Raw genomic sequence first — 22,390 nt, 5'->3', positions numbered from 1 at the left:
GAAACCGTAGAATTTGGGGGTTCTGCCGATGTTTGATTGAACTAGGGTTTTATTTTAGAACCCTTAACTCTTTCAGACTGACTTTGAGTCTCTGAACTGAGTTTGGACATCTTTGTTTTCATATAATGCTGAACTTTTTGCTAAACTCTTCTACACTAGATTTGTTCTACTGATTTACACGACAGTCTTCTTTCATGCTCACATGCTTCTTATATATGATGAATTTTCCTCTAAATGGTTTTCAAATTTGCAATTAGTGCAAACTTCCTTCTGAATATGGCTCGATTGATTTCTTTCCATTGTTTGTTGATTCTCCCTGTTACTCGGCCTAAGTTAAAACCCTTCTTCATCTTTTATGACTCGGTTCATTCATGCAAAATCTCGGACTCTTTTGATTTACTGTTTGTTAATTGATTTGCTTATCTTATTTGCACAAACCGTGTATTTCAAAACCTTGTCCTTAAATAACTTTTTATGTATTTGCCGCTGATTGCATGTTGTGCACAAAGGGATTACCCAATTTCTTTCCTTATATAGTTTTCACCCGTTTGAATTTGAATCCCTTAATTAAGGGAAGCCTTATGTAATTGATTGACAATCAGTTCCTTAACTGTTTTTCTTGCCTTATTTCTGCCTGATTTGTTACACTATAAAAGGCACGACCCTCTTCACACACTACAACATCAGAATCCTTCTGAAACTCACACTCTCTCTTAATAATATTCTCTTCTTGACTGCATTGTGGCCTGTTTTACAAGACTTACTGCTTTCCTTTACTTGTTTACCTGAAAACTGGTATGTTCTGATTTAATTCTTAGCACCACAACAATGTGTAATTACTGCTTTTGTATCCATGTTCATCTGCTATTTCTGTATATCTCAGCACTTAAATTAGCATGTTGATTTCCTTATGTGTGTTTTGTTATAAACCCCCATTCCTCTATCACCCCTATGTGTTTTGAGTGGTGACTTAAGGCATGGCAATGTAAGTTGTTGTCCATGAATTAAGTTTGAAACACTGGGGTCTTGACCTCTAAGCAAACAGGCCAGAGGGTGTGCCAACATCTCCCATTACTGGGTATGGCCTTCAGCTCGCTTTTCTGTTGCCTCTTACAACTTCCCATTCCCATATACCCTTATGTGTAATGATGTGAGCTGCTTTACTTTTCTCTTTTCCCCATTCAGAATTCTACTTCTGCACTTGCACTCTCTCTTAGTCCCTAAGTTCTGCCCCCCTCTTGTGAGCCTTGCCATGGGACCTCGAGCTCCTTCTGAACTTGGACACCTGAGGGCTGGCCCTTCCATACTGCACTTTGGCTTAATATGGTGATACATTTTGGTGTAAGCACTGCCCGGAGTTCTTATGAAACTCTTAGGGAACGCTGACACACCCAAGTGGGAGAAAGGCTTTGAAACATGATCTTTGGAGTTGGTTTACTTCATACCTCAGACAGGAAGTTTGAATCAGGCTTTCCTTGGTTGTAATTATCAATTTCTGATGTATTTTTCTTTATTTTATTTGGACTGTAATAACTTTTGGGGATGGTTAGTGAAAAGGTAAGGGTAACCATGCATGTAAAAAAAGGGTAGATAACTTGCCTATAAGATTCCTGCATTTTTCATATAGCTACCATGCCTATAAGATTTCTACATTTTTCATATAGCTATCATGCCTATAAGATTTCTGCATTCTCATTTTGTCGCCAAGTCTATAAGACTTTCTGCATTCTCATTTATTTACCACGTCTATAGGAACTTCAGCATTCTCATTTAGATACCATGACTATAGGGACCTTGCACTTTCATGTAGATATCGTGACTTCTGCATGTGCATGTAGAGAATATGTCTATAGATTCTGAATGTCATTCTCTCTCAATTAGACTTCATGACTATAGGGTTTCTACATTTTTATTATGTCCAAAAGGTTTTTTTAAAAATCAGCAACACATAGAAAGCATGCCTATAAGAACTATCGACCAAGTCTGAAACGTTTCACTCGCTTATAAGTCTAAAACCAGTAACAACAATGTCTAATGCCTGCAGAATTTATGATTTTTTGTCGAAACTCGTCTTTCCTGAATCACTGACAACCTTTTCTAAAATCAATATACTTCATCTTTTCTGAAATCAGTAGATATCATGCCTATAGGTTTTCGTCTAACACTTAGGCAAGCCATAGGACAATTTAAGAACTGAATCAGACTTTTATCAGCTACAACCAGTAGGTAGGCTTGATTCGGGCTTCTTATCTGAACTATGTAATAAATCAATCTGCCTCCACCGTTTATGTTTTAATTAGACCCTAAACAGTACATGCAAGCCATGCGACATTATGTGCTTTCTTTGGTTTAAAGGAGGTCTGTTTAGCCCTTTTATTTGTTTATATGCTTCCCCAAACTTGTTATATGTGTTTTGTTTGTTGCCTTAGTGTTTTGCCTTTTGAAACCACAAATAAGCCCAATACATCCTCCATTTAGTATTAGTAGTCCCAAGTGCCTCTGGGGCTGATAGGATTGGGGCGGGTAATAGCATGCAATAAGTAAACGAGAGCATTCCGCGCTTTAATACCTTAACAGGGTGAGAAAGGGTAGACATGGATATGATGACCACCTGTTAATATCACGTGTAGCCCCTCACTGAGGAGTGATTACCGAATGTTGTGTGGGGTGATCCATATTATTAATAAACCTAGGACCCCCATTTCCTTTGTTTTATTTATTTCTTTTAAATCTTTTTAAACCATTTCTTTTAAGAAAATCAACTCTTTTTAGTTCCTTTTTCTTACTTTTATTTATTTGTAATCATTACATGAAAATCCCCTCTTATTTGAAGCCTTTATTTGCCTATGTGTTATTTGTACTTAAGTCACAATAATAGTTTGGCCGAGAACCACACTAGTGGATCCTGAGGGTGCCTAACACCTTCCCCTTGGGATAATTTCAAGCCCTTACCCAATCTCTGGTTACTTAAAACAAACCCCTCCTAGTGTCCTAATACACTTCAATCATTAAGTGGCGACTCTTCAATTCAAAACCCAACTCCCGAATGGGAGCGAGTTGTCTCCCAAATGTCATAAACCTGATTTCGCGAGAAAAAGGGGGTGCGACAGCGTGGCGACTCTGCTGGGGATGTCTTTTAGGCTTCTACCATTTCAAGCTATTACTGTGACTTTACATTTCTTATATGCCTTATTTGATTAATACCTTTAAGCGTTTAATTCCTTCTTCTACTGAAAAAAACTAACTTGTCTCTTGTTTTTTTCCATTGTTCTTTCACTGCTTTTCTTTACTGCATTCTTTTATTACTGTTTTAAATTATTGTAATTATTACTTTATGAACGTGCAAATACGTGACAATTTGTTTTAATTATTGCATAAACATGTTTTCAACATCATATTCCACTCGTGCCAAACAAATACCATAGCAACGCTTATAATGAGTGATTATCACTCTTTAAATCCGACAAAGGCGTATTTGCAGTAAAACCAGTCGATCAAACGGTGTAGTCAACGGTTCCGTGTCTTTCCCTCTTGAGTTGTCCGCTCAAGGGTACCAGTCTAAAATCCCCTAGAAACCTTACCCTGTTTAAACTGCGCTTACATCATGGTCAAACCTAGCTGAGTCAGTTATGTTGTCCGCATAATGACTCTTTACGATAGCCTTGTCTAAAGTCCACTAGGTTTCCCAAAACCCAAACGGACACTATCACGTTTGTGCATTTATTTGGAGAACTAAATGCTTTTATGCCAATTATTGGTATTTAATAGTCGAGTCTGGTGGGGGTAAGGGTCTAACCCTTTTGTCTTGCAGAAACATAAGGCACGAAGTCCCCAGATTCGGCATGGTCACAAACATCCACCCAAGGTTGCTAAGCTGGGGGGAGTATCTTTATCCAGTGATCAGACTCTTGTCCGGAAATACCTAGGAAATCTACCTTTCCTCCTGGAGGTCCAACCCAATAACAAAATCATAGAAGCTGCTACTTTGTTCTGGGATTGTGATAGGTATGTGTTTCGCTTCGGACAGATTGAGATGACACCCCTGCTAGAGGAAATAGGAGGATTGGCTGGTGTACCACGGGAGACCCCGGGTTTGTTAATCGCAAGGGTAGAGGTTTTCTCAAAATGATGGGCCTAAAGAATAATCCATACTTGACATGTTTGAAGGAGTCCTACATTCCCTTTGATTATTTGTACGAGAGATACGGTCACAACAAATCCTACCATACATATCTGGATGAGTTCGCCCTCACATCGTTGGGGCATATTCACCGAAGGGTCTTTGTCTTCACGTTCTGCTTCTTGGGGATGATAGTGTTTCCAATGAAGAGAGCAAGGATCCACACCATGCTAGCCATGGTCACCACAACTTTGATGGAGAGAATTGGTGGACAACCATTTAGCATACTGCCCATGATCATTGCAGAGATATACCAAGCCTTGGAAAAGTGTCAACAAGGAGCCCCACACTTTGAGGGTTGCAACTTGTACAGCTCTGGCTCATAGAGCATCTTCAAAGGGGTGAATATCGGCAAGAGATTTAGTGTGGAGACTGGGACGATCATATATTCATCCATCAACCAAGGCGAATGAATTACATGCCCAACATGTTTGCTCAGCCAGAAGATGCCAAGGGGTAGGTAGAGCTATTTGAAAATCTAACTGAGGAACAAATACAATGGATGTTCGAGTGGTTCCCTACTAAAGAGTTCATCGCCCGATCCAGAGAAGCACCATTTCTGATACTGATCGGTTTGAGAGAAACCTACCTTTATATCCCTCTCTAAGTTATAAGATAGGCTGGTAGGAAGCAGGTTATACCAAGGGTCGACAAGATGAGTCACTTCCGGGCTGACTTCCAAGCTGATGACAGTCCTTATAAGTGTCAAGCTCAACATATGTAGTATTGTAAGATCATCATGGGAAGAGATACTATCGAACCAGACATATACCATGTTGGCTAAACCCCATACTATTCAGGCTGGCTGGAGGATAATCACAATGGTCTGGGCCAACCTGGGTTTGTTCGAGGTCACAGAATCATCAATGAAAGGGCTGAAGCACAGGTCAAATACAACCAACTATGCAAGAGGATTCGGAAATGTGAAAGCGAGCACCGTGAGATTCAAGAAGCCCACCAAAACTGATTGAAAAGTGGAAAGACATGGTTGTCAGTGCCAACAAGTGATTAGGATACCTGGAACGAGGTTTAGTGGAGCTGGAAAGGAAGTTTCTCAAGAGGATCGAGGACTGCTAGAATGCTAAAGAAAACGAGGGTGGACACGTAGACAGAGCCTACCTGCTGCTGGGACTTCGCAAGCTGGTGAAGCTGTTTGATGGAGCCAAAGATGCCGAGTCTGGGGAAGGTCCTTCTGAGACCAAATAGATAGGAGTTTTCTTTTACTTTATGAAATGTAATGAGGCCAATGGCCACTAGTGACATTTTATTCCTTGTTATTTAGTGTCGTTTTGGGATTCGTCTACTTTTTATCAATAAAGTGAGGCATTTAGCATTCTAAGTTCTCCAAATCACTTTGTCGCTAGGCCTACCTCGGGCACAACGAGGCTCCCAAATTAGGACGCGATTTACATTCTTGCACTATGTGTTTAAATATCGCAACACTTTCTTATAATCCCTACTGACTTGTTACCTTTTTGTTTTTATGTTTTGTTTATTTACTCCCCTCCCCAAAGGTTAGTTCGTGCACTCTGGCATTGTCATCATATTCCACAAGATCAAAGGGTCCTCCACCCACTTCTCCTCCTAGTCCTATCAGAAGCAGGAACAAAGGAAAGATGGAAGATTTGAACAACACCAGAAAGGAAACTCAACTGAACGGGTAGAAGTCACTCATGGTGCTCAGGTCTCCAAAGAAAGTGCGTCCCAACTCGAGCAGAAACTGGTGAAATTTCAAGAGGAACTTGATCAGGTTCGGAATCTGGCAAACTTGTCATTTTCCCTCACCACTCCAGATATCAATATTCCAAATGCTCAGAACCACACGCCTCCACAAAACAACCCAAAGCCACGAAACCATCCTGCTCCTCACCACCACTGCAATACTTGCCACACATCCAACAATACTCCACTGCTCATCCCTGAATCTTTGAATCTCACAAATGACCATTTCCACGCCCACCATAACACCCCCATCTATGTGGAAACTATGCCACCCTCCACCCAACCTATCTCAAACACACACGAGTCTGATGATAAAGACTCACTCATCAGGAACCTGGCTGCGGAACTCAAGAGATTGACTAGTCGAATTCAGGGTGTCGAAGAAAGTAAGGGGATTGAAGGGTTGAACTATGAAGACCTTTGTATACAACCGGATGTCGAACTGCCCGAGGGGTACAAACCTCCTAAGTTCAAGATGTTTGATGGTACAGGGGATCCGAGAGTCCACTTGAGAACATACTGCGACAAGCTAGTCAGAGTAGGGAAAGACGAAAGGATTCGCATGAAGCTTTTCATGAGAAGTTTGAAGGGAGATGCTCTGTCTTGGTACGTTAGCCAAGACACGAAGAAATGGTCGAACTGGGTGAGTATGGCGTCCGACTTTATGGACAGGTTCAGGTTTAACACAGAAAATGCACCAGACGTGTTCTACATCCAGAACTTAAAGAAGAAGCCAGGGAAACATTCCGCGAGTATGCCACTCGCTGGAGATCAAAAGCTGTTAAGGTCAGACCTGCTTTAGAAGAAGAACAAATGAACAAGTTTTTCGTCCTGGCTCAAGACCCGTAGTACTATGAAAGGCTGATGTTGATTGAGAGCCGGAAATTTTCCGACATCATCAAGCTAAGGGAAAGGATCGAAGAAGGCATCAAAAGTGGTATGGTTACAAACTTTGAAGCATTGCAAGCTATCAATAAGGCTTTACAGTCTGGTGGTACGTCCAAGAAAAGGGACGTAGGCATCGTAATAGTTGCACAAAGAGCCAAATCCCCTATCAAATACCAAGCCTATCCGATACATCCACTCACATATCAGCCTACCCCGAATTACCAAGCACCCTCACCCTCTTACCAAGCTACATCACCTACTTACCAATCCCCAATCACCCCCACCTCCTACATATCAACCTGCTTCACCCAGATATTCCCAACCCGCATATGTCTACCAAGCCTACAATGCTCAGCTATCCAACTATCAATCACCTCCCACACATCAAAACTTTCCTAGACCTCGACCAAATTTCAACCGCAGACCCCCCAAACAATATATTGCCATTGCTGAACCGATTGACCAGTTGTATGAAAGGCTCAAAGCTGCTAGTTATGTCACCCCTATCCCTGCTATAACCCCTGAAAACCCTTCTTAGTGGGTCAATCCAAATAAATCATGTGCATACCATTTCGGCATGAAGGGACATACCATTGATGAATGCCTCTCTCTGAAAGATAAGATCCAGAATCTGATCGATAACAAGATCATTGTATCAAAGGAGACTACTCTGAATGTCCGCAACAACCCTCTGCCGGACCATAAGGGTGGAGGTGTTCACATGATTGAAATTGAGGATGATTGGGATCCCAAAGGATCGATCGGTTTAATCACAGAAGGTGACAAACCAAAAAAGTCGATAGTCACCCTCAATCCAATCGTAGTCCAGACTCAGCCTTCTGGGGAGGCCGAGGTAAACATGTTTGTACCGATTGAATTTGAAGCACCACCCCTACAAAGACGCCAACACTAATTGAAGTCGAGTTTGGGTCTTCAACAAACGCACCTGCACCATTTGAAGTTGCGGTTTTACCATCCAAACTACATGCTTCGTTTGGAGTAAAGGTGCCCATCCTAGTAATAATGTTGGCCGTAACACCGTTCCATACAAATTCCATACCTTGGGATTACACAGTCGAGCCAAGAAGGAAAGGGAAAGCTAAATTCCGGGAAATAGTTGCGGCACTGGGTATTACAAGAACCGACAGGGTTTATACTCTGGAGCATTTAGCTGAGTCGAGTAAGCAGGCCTCTGGTCGGCCGACCATCACTGAAACCGGGCCCGATGATCTCTAGAGAAAGATACAAGCCAAGGAATACTCAATCATTGATCAGCTGAACAAAACACCGGCACAGATTTCTATCCTAGCTTTGTTGTTAAGTTCTGACGCACAAAAGAATGCCTTGTTGAAGGTGCTGAGTGAGGCATATGTACCAAGCAACATCACCAGAGGAGAAATGGCCAACATGGTAGGGCAGGTATTGGAAAGTCACAAGATCACTTTTCATGAAGATGAGTTGCCACCAGAAGGGTTGAGTCATAACAAAGCGTTGCACATCACCGTGCAATGCGAAGATTATTTTATCACTAGGGTCCTAATTGATGGAGGGTCCAGCCGCAATATTTGTCCGTTGGTAACACTCAGAACATTGGGAAAGGGGTTGCATGAGATCAAGGACGGGGCCATCAACGTCAAATCTTTCGATGGTTCCCAAAGGTCCATTATTGGGGAAATTAGTTTGTGCTTGAAAATGGGGCCTACTTGGTTCGATGTCGATTTCCAAGTAATAGATGTGTTGGCATCTTACAACTTGCTATTGGGACGGCCGTGAAATCATGCCACTGGGGCCGTAGCATCGACACTACATCAGGCGGTAAAATTTGAATGGAACCACCAAGAGGTGATCATTCACTACGACGGTAGCAATCCCATATACAGTCGCCAAAGCATCCCAGAAATTGGAGGAAGGAGAAGGATAGGCGGGGAAACCTATCACCACATCGAGCGAGTCAATGCTGTCGACAAAGACAATTGATGGGGCAACAAAATTGAGAGCATACTAAATTGGTGCGGATATGAACCTGGAAAGGGAAGAAGATGACATGGATTGTTGTGTCATTTTTTAGGAGGAGGGGGAGGAAGGCCTTTCTATATAGATTGTAAGCCGAGGAGCACACCTTAACAATTGGACCATCAAAACCACTAGATCTCGGAAAGCCTCGGGCATTACTATTACCTATCTTGATGAACCAACGGCTGTGACATGCAACGAGACAATGCAACAAACGGACATAGATTCATAGGAAAATGATATACCGGAAGAGATTGTTAAAGAGGCTGAAAAATTTTGAGAACAGACCTAAGTCCAATATGGACGAGACTGAGATTGTTAACCTGGGAGATGCAGAAAATATCAAAGAAACTCGGATCAGCGTTCATTTGTCACCGTCAGAAAAGGAAGAATACACAGAATTTCTAAAGGAATACGAGGACATATTCGCCTGGTCATATGATGACATGACTGGTTTGAGCACATCTATTGTGGCCCACAAACTGCCAACTGATCCGACATGTCCACCAGTAAAACAGAAGCTTAGAAAATTTAAACTCGACATGAGTCTGAAAATCAAGAAAGAAGTCACTAAGCAGGTCAAAGCTAAGGTCCTTAGGGTAGTAAATATCCGACATGGTTACCCAATATTGTGCCGGTGCCGAAGAAGGATGGGAAGGTCAGAGTTTGCATCGACTACCAGGATCTCAATCGGGCCAGTCCAAAGGACGACTTCCCCTTGCCGAACATACACATCCTGATCGACAATTGCACCAAGCATGAGTTGCAATAATTTGTAGATTGCTTCGCTGGATATCATCAGATCTGGATGGACGAAGAAGATGCTGAGAAAACGACTTCATTACGCCGTGGGGGATGTACTGCTACAAGATGATGTCATTCGGGTTAAAGAATGCAGGGGCCACCTACATGAGGGCCATGACTACTATCTTCCATGATATGATACACAAGGAGATTGAGGTGTATGTAGATGATGTCATCATAAAGTCCAAGAAAGCCACTGACCACATAGAAGATTTGAGGAAGTTCTTCAACAGACTAAGAAGATACAACCTGAAACTGAATCCCGCGAAATATGCATTTGGGGTTCCTGCCGAAAAACTACTTGGGATCATTGTGAGTCGCAGAGGGATAGAACTGGATCCATCTAAGGTCAAATATATTCAAGAACTGCCACCGCTAAAGAACAAGAAGGACGTAATGAGCTTCCTAGGAAGACTTAACTACATCAGCCAGTTTATAGCACAATCTACGGTCATCTGTGTGCCAATCTTTAAGATGTTGAAGAAGGACGTCGCTACCGCATGGACTGATGATTGCCAAAAAGCTTTCGACAGAATCAAGGAATACCTATCAACACCACCAGTCTTAGTTCTGCCTGAGCTGGGTAGACCTCTATTACTCTACCTTGCAGTATTGGATGGAGCGTTCGGTTGTGTTCTAGAGCAACTTGATGAAATGGGGAGGAAGGAGAAGGCCATCTATTACCTCAGTAAGAAGTTTACCCTGTACGAGGCTGGTATTCTCTGTTAGAGTGCACCTGTTGTGCTTTGACTTGGGTAGCTCAGAAGTTGAGGCACTACTTTTGTGCCTATACTACATATCTCATATCAAGAATGGATCCCTTGAAGTACAACTTTTAGAAGCCCATGCCCACTAGCAAGCTGTCCAAGTGGCAAATACTGTTGAGTAAATCTGACATTGTCTACGTGACTCAGAAAGCAATCAAAGGACAGGCACTAGCAGATCACCTTTCTAAAAAACCCGTGGACGGAGAATACGAACCCCTAAAAACATATTTTCCTGATAAATAGGTATCATTCATAGGAGAAGACATTGCAGAATCCTATGATGGTTGGAGAATGTTTTTCGATGGAGCAACAAATTTCAAAAGGGTTGGCATAGGAACAGTCCTAGTATCAGAAACCGATCAGCATTATCCAATATCTGCCAAGCTCAGGTTCCCTTGCACCAACAACATGGCCGAGTACGAAGCCTGCATCTTAGGGCTCAAGATGGCCATTGACATGAACATCCAAGAGTTGCTAGTAATTGGGGAATTCAGACTTGCTTATACATCAGGTCCGAGAAGAATGGGCGACCAAGAACCCCAAGATACTCCCTTATCTACATCATGTGCAGGAGTTGAGAAAGAGGTTTACAAAGACAGAATTCCAGTATGTTCCCAGGGTCCAGAATGAATTTGTCGATGCACTGGCTACCCTATCATCCATGATACAACATCCAGACAAGAATTTCATTGATCTCATTCTGGTAATGATCAGCCCGCTTATTGTGCTCATGTTGAGGAAGAAGCAGACGGAAAGCCTTGGTTTCATGATATCAAGGAATATTTGACGAAAGGATAATACCTAGAACATGCAAATCCTACTCAGAAACGCACACTTTGGAGGTTGTCCAACAATTTCTTTCACAGCGGAGGAATCCTGTATATGAGGACTCCTGATTTAGGATTGCTAAGGTGTGTCAATGCAAAGGAAGCATCCAAGCTATTAGAGGAAATTCATGCAGGGACTTGCGGTCCACATATGAATGGCTTTGTTTTAGCAAAGAAAATACTCTGAGCTAGTTACTTTTGGATGACTATGGAAATAGACTACATCCAGTATGTCTGAAAGTGCCACCGCTGCCAGATACATGCAGACATGATAAAAGTGCCTCCAAATGAGCTTAATGCAACAAGCTCGTCGTGGTCGTTCGCCACCTGGGGAATGGATGTTATCGGACCAATCGAACCCACCACATCAAACGGACATAGGTTTATCCTAGTAGCAATTGATTATTTCACCAAATGGGTTTAAGCAACATCTTACAAGGCAGTGACTAAGAAGGTCGTGGCGGATTTCATCCACGACCATATCATGTGTCGGTTCGGAATTCCAGAGTCAATCATTACTGATAATGGCTCCAACCTCAATAGTGATTTGATGAAATCCATGTGTGAAACCTTCAAGATCAAACACAAGAATTCTACAGCTTACAGACCTCAGATGAACGGAGCCGTAGAGGCTGCCAACAAGAATATCAAGAAGATACTAAGGAAAATGATAGAGAAGCATAAGTAGTGGCACGAGAAGCTCTCATTTGCTTTATTGGGATACCACACCACGGTTCGCACATCGACAGGAGCAACCCCCTTATATGCTGGTCTACGGTACAGAGGTAGTCATTCCCGCCGAGGTGGAAATTCCCTCATTAAGAATCATACAGGAAGCAAAGCTAGACGATGCAGAATGGGTGAAGAATCATTGCGAGCAACTAGCTCTTATAGATGGAAAGAGAATGAATGCAGTTTGCCATGGTCAACTCATCAGAACAGGATGTCCAAAGCCTTCAACGAAATAGTCAAGCCGAGACAGTTCACATCGGGGCAGCTAGTGTTAAAGAAAATCTTTCCACATCAAGATAAAGCCAAAGGGAAATTCTCTCCCAACTGGCAGGGTCCGTACATGGTTCACTGGGTTCTAATAGGAGGAGCCCTCATACTCGCAGAAATGGACGGAGAAGTCGAGCCAAAGCCGATCAATTCAAACGCAGTCAAGCAATACTATGTGTAACCTTTATGCTTTCTTTTATGATATAATTTTAACTACGCCTGACCTGATTCCCGTTTAAGAGGGGATACGTAGGCAGCCCTATGGGTTCGGTCACAATTAACAAAATTTCCATTTTCCCCGCTATTGGAAACTGGGGCAGAATTTTGAGAAGGACCCTCAAAATTCCGAAGTTGATTCCAGCCATTTATCATTAACAGTCGTCAGGAGCAACAGGCCAGTAAACTGGGGCAGAATTTTGAGGAGGACCCTCAAAATTCTGGAGCAAGCGAAGTTGCAATGTCTTGAACCACGTCGCAGTCGTCGGTTCATCTAAAAAAAATTATTCTTAGTTATGCATTTATGCTATGCTTTTACTAAATTATGCATGTTTATTACTAAAATTGCCTTGTTTAGCAACGCTACCCCGATGATACATACAGTATCACCAGATCAAAGCCGCGCAGGTCAAGAAAAGCCAACGGGTATACGAACTAACCTTTACCCCTTTACAAACTCGTGATTTTTCTTTGGATGCAGGCATTTGAGTTGCAAAATCATCAAATATACTATACGCTCACTCACAAAGTTCGGGCATACAACTCTCTGAACTGTTGCACTTGCTCGCAACTGCAATCCGCACAACAGTGTCCCCAGCAGGCACAATACCCCCAGCAATCACGATACCGCAATCCGCTATCAGCTAAGAAAACTCTATTGCCATTTGCCATTTTTACTTCCTGCATAAGGCTACCATTCTACCTTCCGAGGTTAAGCTCTACCTTCATCTACATTATATGCATTTCATAAGGCTACCATTCTGCCTTCCGAGGTTAAGCTCTACCTCTATCTTCATTCTCTACATTGCATAAGGCTAACATTCTGCCTTCCGAGGTTAAGCTCTACCTTCATCTGCATTCTCTGCATTGCACAAGGATACCATTCTGCCTTTCAAGGTTAAGCTCTACCTCCATCTGCATTCTCTGCATGGCATGAGGCTACCATTCTGGCCTTCTGAGGTTAAGCTCTACCTCCATCTTGCATGGCTGAAAGATTGCCACTTCATTTACATCTTGCATGGCTGAAAGATCGCCACTTTATTTACACCTTGCATGGTTGAAAGATCGCCACTTCATTTACATCTTGCATGGTTGAAAGATATCCACTTCATTTACATCTTGCATGGCTGAAAGATCGCCACTTCATTTACATCTTGCATGGCTGAAAGATCGCCACTTCATTTATATCTTGCATGGCTAAAAGATCGCCACTTCATTTATATCTTGCATCGGCTGAAAGATCTCCACTTCATTTACATCTTGCATGGCTGAAAGATCGCCACTTCATTTACATCTTGCATTGGCTGAAAGATGCCACCTACTGCATCTCATAGGCTGAAAGACCGCCAAATCATCCGAAGGCGTCATTGTTCCGAGGCACCATTTTCATAGCCCGAGAATGCCATGCCATGGCCTGAGGAGCCCTTTTATCTTTTGCATATCATTATTCAAAGGCGTCATAGTTTGGAGGCATCATTCTCAAAGCCCGAGAGCACCATTACATGGCCTGCGAATCCTTATTATATGCTTCATGGCCCAGGACGTCATGGTCTGAGGACGTCATCCTAATCGTCCAAAGACAACATTTCATTGTCCGACGGAAACTTGCATCATGTTTAGATTTTCGCAAAACATATGGTTCATTTGCAGGTAAACCGGCGAGAACGGCTGTCTCAGTAGGAGCAATCCTGCTCCAGTTCCCACAGCCCTATTAGACTTCAACCATCCATCCTAACCCAATATTGTGTCTGTCTTAGTACATTTAATTTATTTTCAGAAATTATTTTACTATTTTTTATAAAATAAAGAAAGGAAAAATGGCTATTTAAATGTTAGCCCTGTTTATTTCAATTTTAGCCTTATTTGAACCTCCAATTGAATCCAATTTTAAACTCAATTACCCTGACTCAATCCCTATTTGAACCGACCCAAACCCAACCCTGTTAAACCGCCCCACCTACTCAATTAATCCAGGCCATTAATCAAAATGATCAACGGCTACCAAATATCATTTCCTTTTTTAATCCCGACCTACCCCCTAACCCTAACCATTTCACAACAACTGCCGCCTCTAAAACCCTTCACTCTCTCAAACTCTCTCGAGTCTTCTCAGAACCCTAGTCGCCTCTCATCGCTTCCACCCTGAAAGCCACCGGAATCTATGGCTTCCAGGGCTATAGGAGTCTTATATCTACCTCATGTTGCTCTTACACGCCTGATCTCTGAAGATTCAAGGCCTGGCCTCAAAGGTTTGCACCCAGACCTCTGCCGATTCAAGGTTCCAGAGTCATCGTCGGCCTTGCTCCGGCGTACCATGGTGTTTTGAGCCTGGTTCTGACCTCTCCGACTCAGATTGGTGACCTTTTCAAAGCCTTTCTCATTTCTAGGGTTCTTCTGAAACCATAACCCTTCAAGGTTTTCTCCGATCTCTTTATATCCATTGTGTATTTGTTCTCTCTTTGAGTTTTCAAACGATCTCCCTAACTTTTCTTTCGAAAATTACTTTTCAAAGTCTTTCTTTTACGATTTAGGGTTTTCTGAAAATGCTTAAGTGTTTCTCTGACTTTCTTTTCCTTTTCTTTTGTGTGTATTTGCCTCTATTGTGTTCTATATTTTCCTTCTACCATGTATGTTCTTCTACTGTGTTTTCTATACGATGCTCTTGTATGCTTTTCTACTATGTCCTGCTATTTTATTCTACTATGTTCTATTATGTTTTGCCTACTGTATTCTTCTACCGTGTTCTTAAGTGTTCTTACTATTTTTCTTCTATTGAACTTTGTTTCTTTTAAAAGGATCTTCTTAAGCATGCTTTCTTCTACTGTTCTTATCAGTCTCTTCTCATGTTTCGAATTAGTTTCTTTACTCTGTTTGCCTTGAACCTCTCTACTGTATTAACATGCTATTCATGAGTTTTGTTGATGGAAGAAGCATGTTAGAAGTTTCAGTTCTTTTCTGAAACCTCTAAACATGTTTTGATTCGACTACTTGTCTCCTCATCTCTGCACTTGATTCAAGGTGGAAACCCTAGAATTTGGGGGTTCTGCTGAGGTTTGATTGAACTAGGGTTTTATTTTAGAACCCTTAACTTTTTCAGCCTGACTTTGAGTCTCTAAACTGATTTTGGACATCTTTGTTTTCATATAATGCTGACCTTTTTGCTAAACTCTTCTACACTGGATTTTTTCTACTGATTTACACGACAGTCTTCTTTCATGATCACATGCTCCTTATATATGATGAATTTTCCTCTAAATGGTTTTCAAATTTGCAATTAGTGCAAACTTCCTTATGAATATGGCTCGATTGATTTCTTTCCATTGTTTGCTGATTCTCCCTGTTACTCGGCCCAGTTAAAACCCTTATTCATCTTTTCTGACTCGGTTCATTCATGCAAAATCTCGGACTCTTTTGATTTACTATTTGTTATTGATTTGTTTACCTTATTTGCACAAACCGTGTATTTCAAAACCTTGTCCTTAAATAACTTTTTATGTATTTGCCCTTGATTGCATGCTGTGTACAAAGGGCTTACCCAATTTCTTTCCTTAAATAGTTTTCACCCGTTTGAATCTAAATCCCTTAATTAAGGGAAGCCTTATGTAATTGATTGGCAATCAATTCCTTAACTATTTTTCTTTCCTTATTTCTGCCTGATTTGTAACACTATAAAAGGCATGACCCTCTTCACACACTACAACATCAGAATCCTTTTAAACTCATACTCTCTCTTAATAATATTCTCTTCTTTACTGCATTGTGGCCTATTTTACAAGACATACTGCTTTCCTTTACTTGTTTCCCTGAAAACTGGTATGTCCTGATTTAATTCTTAGTGCCACAACAATGTATAATTACTGCTTTTGTATCCATGTTCATCTGCTATTTCTGTATATCTCAGCACTTAAATTAGCATGTTGATTTCCTTATGTGTGTTTTGTTATGAACCCCCATTCCTCCATCACCCCTATGTGTTTTGAGTGGTGACTTAAGGCATGGCAATGTAAGTTGTTGTCCATGAATTAAGTTTGAACCACTGGGGTCTTGACCTCTAAGCAAACAGGCCAGAGGATGTGCCAGCATCTCCCATTGCTGGGTATGCCCTTCAGCCCGCTTTTCTGTTGCCTCTTACAACTTCCCATTCCCCTATACCCTTATGTGTAATAATGTAAGATTCTTCCCTTTTCTCTTTTCCCCTTTCAGAATTCTACTTCTGCACTTGCACTCTCTCTTAGTCCCTAAGTTCTACCCCCCTCTTGTGAGCCTTTCTTTATTTTATTTTTACTTGTAATAACTTTTGGGGATGGTTAATGAAAAGGGAAGGGTAACCATGCATGTAAAAAAAGGGTAGATAACTTGCCTATAAGATTCCTGCATTTTTCATATAGCTACCATGTCTATAAGATTTCTGCATTCTCATTTAGTCGCCATGTCTATAAGACTTTTTGCATTCTCATTTAGTTACCACGTCTATAGGAACTTCAGCATTCTCATTTAGATACCATGACTATAGGGACCCTGCACTTTCATGTAGATATCGTGACTTCTGCTTGTGCATGTAGAGAATATGTCAATAGGTTCTGAAAATCATTCTCAATTAGACGTCATGACTATAGGGTTTCTGCATTCTTATTATGTCCAAAAGGTTTTTTTTAAATCAGCAATGCATAGAAAGAATGCCTATAGGAACTATCAACCAAGTTTGAAACATTTCACTCGCTTATAAGTCTAAAACCAGTAACTACAATGTCTAATGTCTGCAGAATTTATGATCTTTTGTCAAAACTTGTCTTTCCTGAATCACTGACCTTTTCTAAAATCAGTATACTTCATCTTTTCTGGAATCAATAGATATCAAGCCTATATGTTTTTGTCTAACACTTAGGCAAGCCATAGGACAGTTTTTGAACTGAATCAGACTTTTATCAGCTACAATCAGCAGGCAGGCCTGATTCGGGCTTCTTATCTGAACTATGTAATAAATCAATCTGCCTCCACCGTTTAAGTTTTAATTAGACCCTAAACAGTACATGCAAGTCATGCTACATTATATGCTTTCTTTGGTTTAAAGGAGGTCTGTTTGAGCCTTTTTATTTGTTTATATGCTTCTCCAAACTCGTTATATGTGTTTTGTTTGTCACCTTAGTGTTTTGCCTTTTAAAACCACAAATAAGCCCAATAGCTCCTCCCTCTAGGATTAGTAGTCCCAAGTGCCTCCGGGGCTGATAGGATTGGGGCGGGTAATAGCATGCAATAAGTAAACGAGACAATTTCTCACTTTAATACCTTAACGGGGTGGGAAAGGGTAGACATGGATATGATGACCACGCGATAACATCACGTGTAGCCCCTCACTGAGGAGTATTTATCGGATGTTGTGTGGGGTGATCCATATTATTTATAAACCTAGAACCCCCCTTTCCTTTGTTTTCTTTGTTTCTTTTAAATCTTTTTAAACCATTTCTTTTAAGAAAATCAACTCTTTTTAGTATCTTTTTCTTACTTTTGTTTATTTGTAATCATTACGTGAAAATCCCCTCTTATTTGAAGCCTTTATTTGCCTATGTGTTATTTTTACTTAAGTCACAACAATAGTTTGGCCAGGAACCACACTAGTAGATCATGAGGGGTGCCTAACACCTTCCCCTTGGGATAATTTCAAGCCCTTACCCAATCTCTGGTTACTCAAAACAAACTCCTCCTAGTGTCCTAATGCACTTCAATCATTAGGTGGTGACTCTTCAATTCAAAACACAATTCCCGAACGGGAACGAGTTGTCTCCCAAATGTCATAAACCCGATTTTGCAAGAAAAAAGGGGCACGACACAGATTAAATAGATGCATCTATGGTTCGCATCATTCGACCCTCTGGCAGTGCAGAGTTTAAATATTTGTTGGATTGGGTCGTACGACCTCGGTATGATTTGCGCATGCTTGTATTGCTTGCCTTGAATTTTATAGATGTTGATATTTGCTCTCCCTGACTTGAGATAAATGATAAAAAATGAATTTGGAAATCTCCTTTTAATGAAAGAATTGCTTAATTGCTTCATGCTATTGAGTTACAGCCACCTTTATGAAAATCCTCAAATTACTATATTATTGGTATATTATTATTGGACCACTAGTAAGTGTCGAAGTCGACCTCTCATCTCTACTTCTTCGAGATTATACGGGATACTTGTTGGGTACACGTTGTTTTCGTACTCATACTACACTTGTTGTGCATTTTTGTTGCACAGGTTCATATGTGGCTAGTGGCTTAGCGGCATAGCGGTACGGTTGATACAGAGACTTAGGTGAGCTACATTTATCGAGGTGACCCGCAGCCAGCAGAGTCTCCTTCAGAGTATTGTACTGTATTTCCATTCCTGTCCACTTTGTATTCCGGACAGTTACTATATTTTATTTCATTCCCTAATAAATGCTCATGCACTTGTGACACCGGGTTCTGGAATGATTATGGGGTATTTTGTATTAACTTCTTAACATTTATATTAAATTTGAAATGATTACCTTTTACTAGTAAAATTGAAGGAAAATCATAGTTTTCAAAATTATTAAAACGAGAATTTAATTAAGTATTTTGGTTGGCTTGCCTGACAACGGTGTCCGGCCCCATCACGACCCTTAGTGAAATTTGGATCGTGACAATTGAACTTACAAATTCTCACCAAGGGAAGAAGGATCCAGTTATTGACTATATCAATCACTTGAGAAGCTTAAGCCTCAACTGAAGATCGTCTTTGCAAAACTTCTGACATTGAATTATGCATTCAAGGTATGCATTGGGGCCTTCACAACATCTTGAAAGGAATAAAGCCTAAAACTTTTGAAGAGTTGCCACCCACGCACATGATATGTAATTAAGTATGGCTACAAGTGGAGACCAAAGGTTTCCTGGGTTTGAGCCTCATGATGAAATAGAAGCAGACGATGTTGAGAACTGGGCAAGTATTCATCCAAAGATGAAACTGAAGGGTCAATTCATGTTACAATGCTCCTTGGCGCATGAGCCTAAACTGCAAGTCATGAGGCTCCTCGACGCATGAGCCTAAACTGCATGTCAAAGCGCTCCTCAACGTATGAGCCTAAATTGCAGGCTATGATGTTTCTCAAGACACAAAACTAAATTGTATGCCACGAAGCTTCTCACATTCAAGCCAAGTATTAAAGTTTTATATCTCCATAAATTCGAGCCAAATTTTAAATTAAAAGCTCTTCAAATTCGATTAAAGTTTTTAAGTGAGAAAGCTCTTCAACTTCGAGAAAAATCTTCAAACTGAAAAGCTCACAAAACTCGAGCAACATCTTCAAATTAAAAAGTTCTTTCAAATTCTAGCAAAGTCTTCAAGATTTAAAGCTCCTCAAATTTGAGCAAAGTCTTCAAAGTTGTCAAGCTCTTCAAATTCAAGCAAAGTCTTCAAGATATAAACTCCTCAAATTTGAGCAAACTCTTCAATATGTAAAGCCTTCAAAATTGAGAAAAGTCTTCAAGTTTCGTTGCTCCTCAACACATGAGCCTAAACTACAAGTTGTGAAGCTCCTCAGAATGTGAGCTAAATCTTCGAACCAGCACTCCTCAATACACGAGCTTAAACTGCATGTTACCATGATCCATATTTCATGAGCTTAAACTGTGTATTACCCCTTATTTGCACGAGTATAAACTGCATACAAAAAAGATTCATACTTTTCTTGAACTATGTTATAATTTGATCCTCTTCACTGAGGTGTGTAGGCAGCTTAAAGTTTTATTCTAAGCCCAATCACATAATTTTTTTTTAAAAAAAGGGGGCATGATGTGATCATCAAAATCAAATTTGGGTGCATCACATTGATTCTTTCAAATACAAAGGCATACATTGCAAAATGAAAGAAGGCAATTCACGTCAAGCTGAACAAGACATTTTATTGCTTCAATATTGTAAGGTCTGATACATAAATACTAAAGGTAATAGTGTTGGTAAAAGGTCCGACACATGAGAATTCTTCTCCTTTGAAATACCTCCAATTACCGTGGAGTTGCATTGATAAGCTTCAAGAATACAAAAAAAAGTGAGTATGTTTCTTTGATGAATGAGTGATTTCCTTACAATGACTACCTGAATATTTTTTTTTACAGCAGATGGATCTTGGTGCATCAAGGTCTGCTTACTTTGGCTAGGGTCATCGTGCACTCGCTCCACATACTTATCAAGCTGCAAAAAAAGGGATACCTTAAAGTGTCTCGCAAGCCATAGGGAGGAGGAGCTTTATGTACGTCTCTAAAGTGCAAAAGGAGGTTGTTCAACGTCAAATCTTGAAGGTTAAGTCACTCCATTTAACACGCCACCACAAGCTTGAAGGATAGGTTGCTCCACGGACTTCTTCATCAAGTTGCGAGAAGGGGTTTTTCTACGTTGAAGCTTAAAACATAGGATGCTCCATGGACTTCTATATTTACCAATTAGCATGAGGAAATCACATCTCTATGCCTACATGTTGCATACTCGGTATCAGCTATGCACCGACGTCTTGTGATGCTATAAATGGACTTTGAGAGCTATGGATGCTTGATTATCGTCTCGAGGTGTTGTCCATAGATGGGGATGTGTGGGTAGATCTTTCGGTTGCTCATATATGAGGTGAAGTGGGTTCTTGTATCTGGTTGATGAGTACGAACTCGGGAGGATTAATTGGTTGCCTAGAGTTTGTGACCATGGTGGGGTCATGAGAAGATATTGATTTGAGGTTGGCCATTGGGTTATCTCCTATGAGAAGATTTGAGTTGTGTTGTCATATGGGACTTCTATTAAGTAGAATGCATATACTATCATTTCGGAGGACTTGAGAAATTTGGCTTGACTGTCACCAGGGTGAGTATGCACTTGGCGGAGTCTTCAAAGTGAAGGAGTTTTTCTACGCTGAAGCTTAAAACATAAGTTGCTCCATGGACTCTATATTTACCAATTAACATGAGGAAATCACATCTCTATGCCTACATGTCGCTATACATGTCAAGTCATCAAATATCATATACCGTCTAGCATGAGAAAATACATCTCTATGCCTATATATCAAATATACATGTCAAATCATCAAATGTCATATACTGTCTAGGATGAGGAAAATGCATCTCTATGCCTACATGTCAAGTATATGTGTCAATGCAATATCATCCCAGTGAAACCATAAAAATAACCACACTTAGCACACTCATGGTGCCTGGTCTAAGGCCCTCACCATCACATACAACAACACTTAGCATTGCATGGGTGCCTGGCGTAATGCCCAACACTAAAGCACGTATATAAAATAATGTGTTTGCGCCCAGTGCTGGTATGTCAGACTCCGGAGGGGCGGATCCTACCCAAGCGGTAATTGTAAACATAGCCCAAATAGTAGGGCCTGGTGCACACGTCACCCCAAATCAATAACACTTAGCCTAATATGAGCTTGGCGTACGCGTCACCTCAAAATCAATACCAAATCAACTCTAAGGCCAAAACCTAGTCATCAATCCGCTCAAGTCTCCATATGTCAACATACCATAGAAATATAATTCAATCATATAACATGGAGTACCACAATGTGCCTCAAATACTGCTCAAACTCGTGTCACATATGAAGACACCAATAACATATGAGATAGCATATTAAAAATGCATAGAGGCAGAGATATATCATGCGGATATAACTATCATGATTGAAACAAAATGACTACGGCTAAGGCAATTAGCTCAACATGGCAAAAGAGCCCTATCATGTCTCAATAATTAAGTAGGAGACCTAGACATGATTTTTAGCATGAATAATATCTTACGTAGTCATATAAATAGAAAGACATGACATCAAAGAAGTACGATAGCAAAACAAGGATATAATAGCCTAGGACCTGGATCATGAATACTTCGGTGCACGCACACACGTCTGTCACCTAGCACGTGTGTCACCCCCAACCCATCTCAAATATCATAGTTCTCAGGGATAA

Source organism: Nicotiana tabacum, chromosome 16, assembly GCF_000715075.1.
Source record: "Nicotiana tabacum cultivar K326 chromosome 16, ASM71507v2, whole genome shotgun sequence".
Taxonomy (NCBI): Eukaryota; Viridiplantae; Streptophyta; class Magnoliopsida; order Solanales; family Solanaceae; genus Nicotiana; species Nicotiana tabacum.
Note: the sequence above shows the minus strand (reverse complement) of the source record.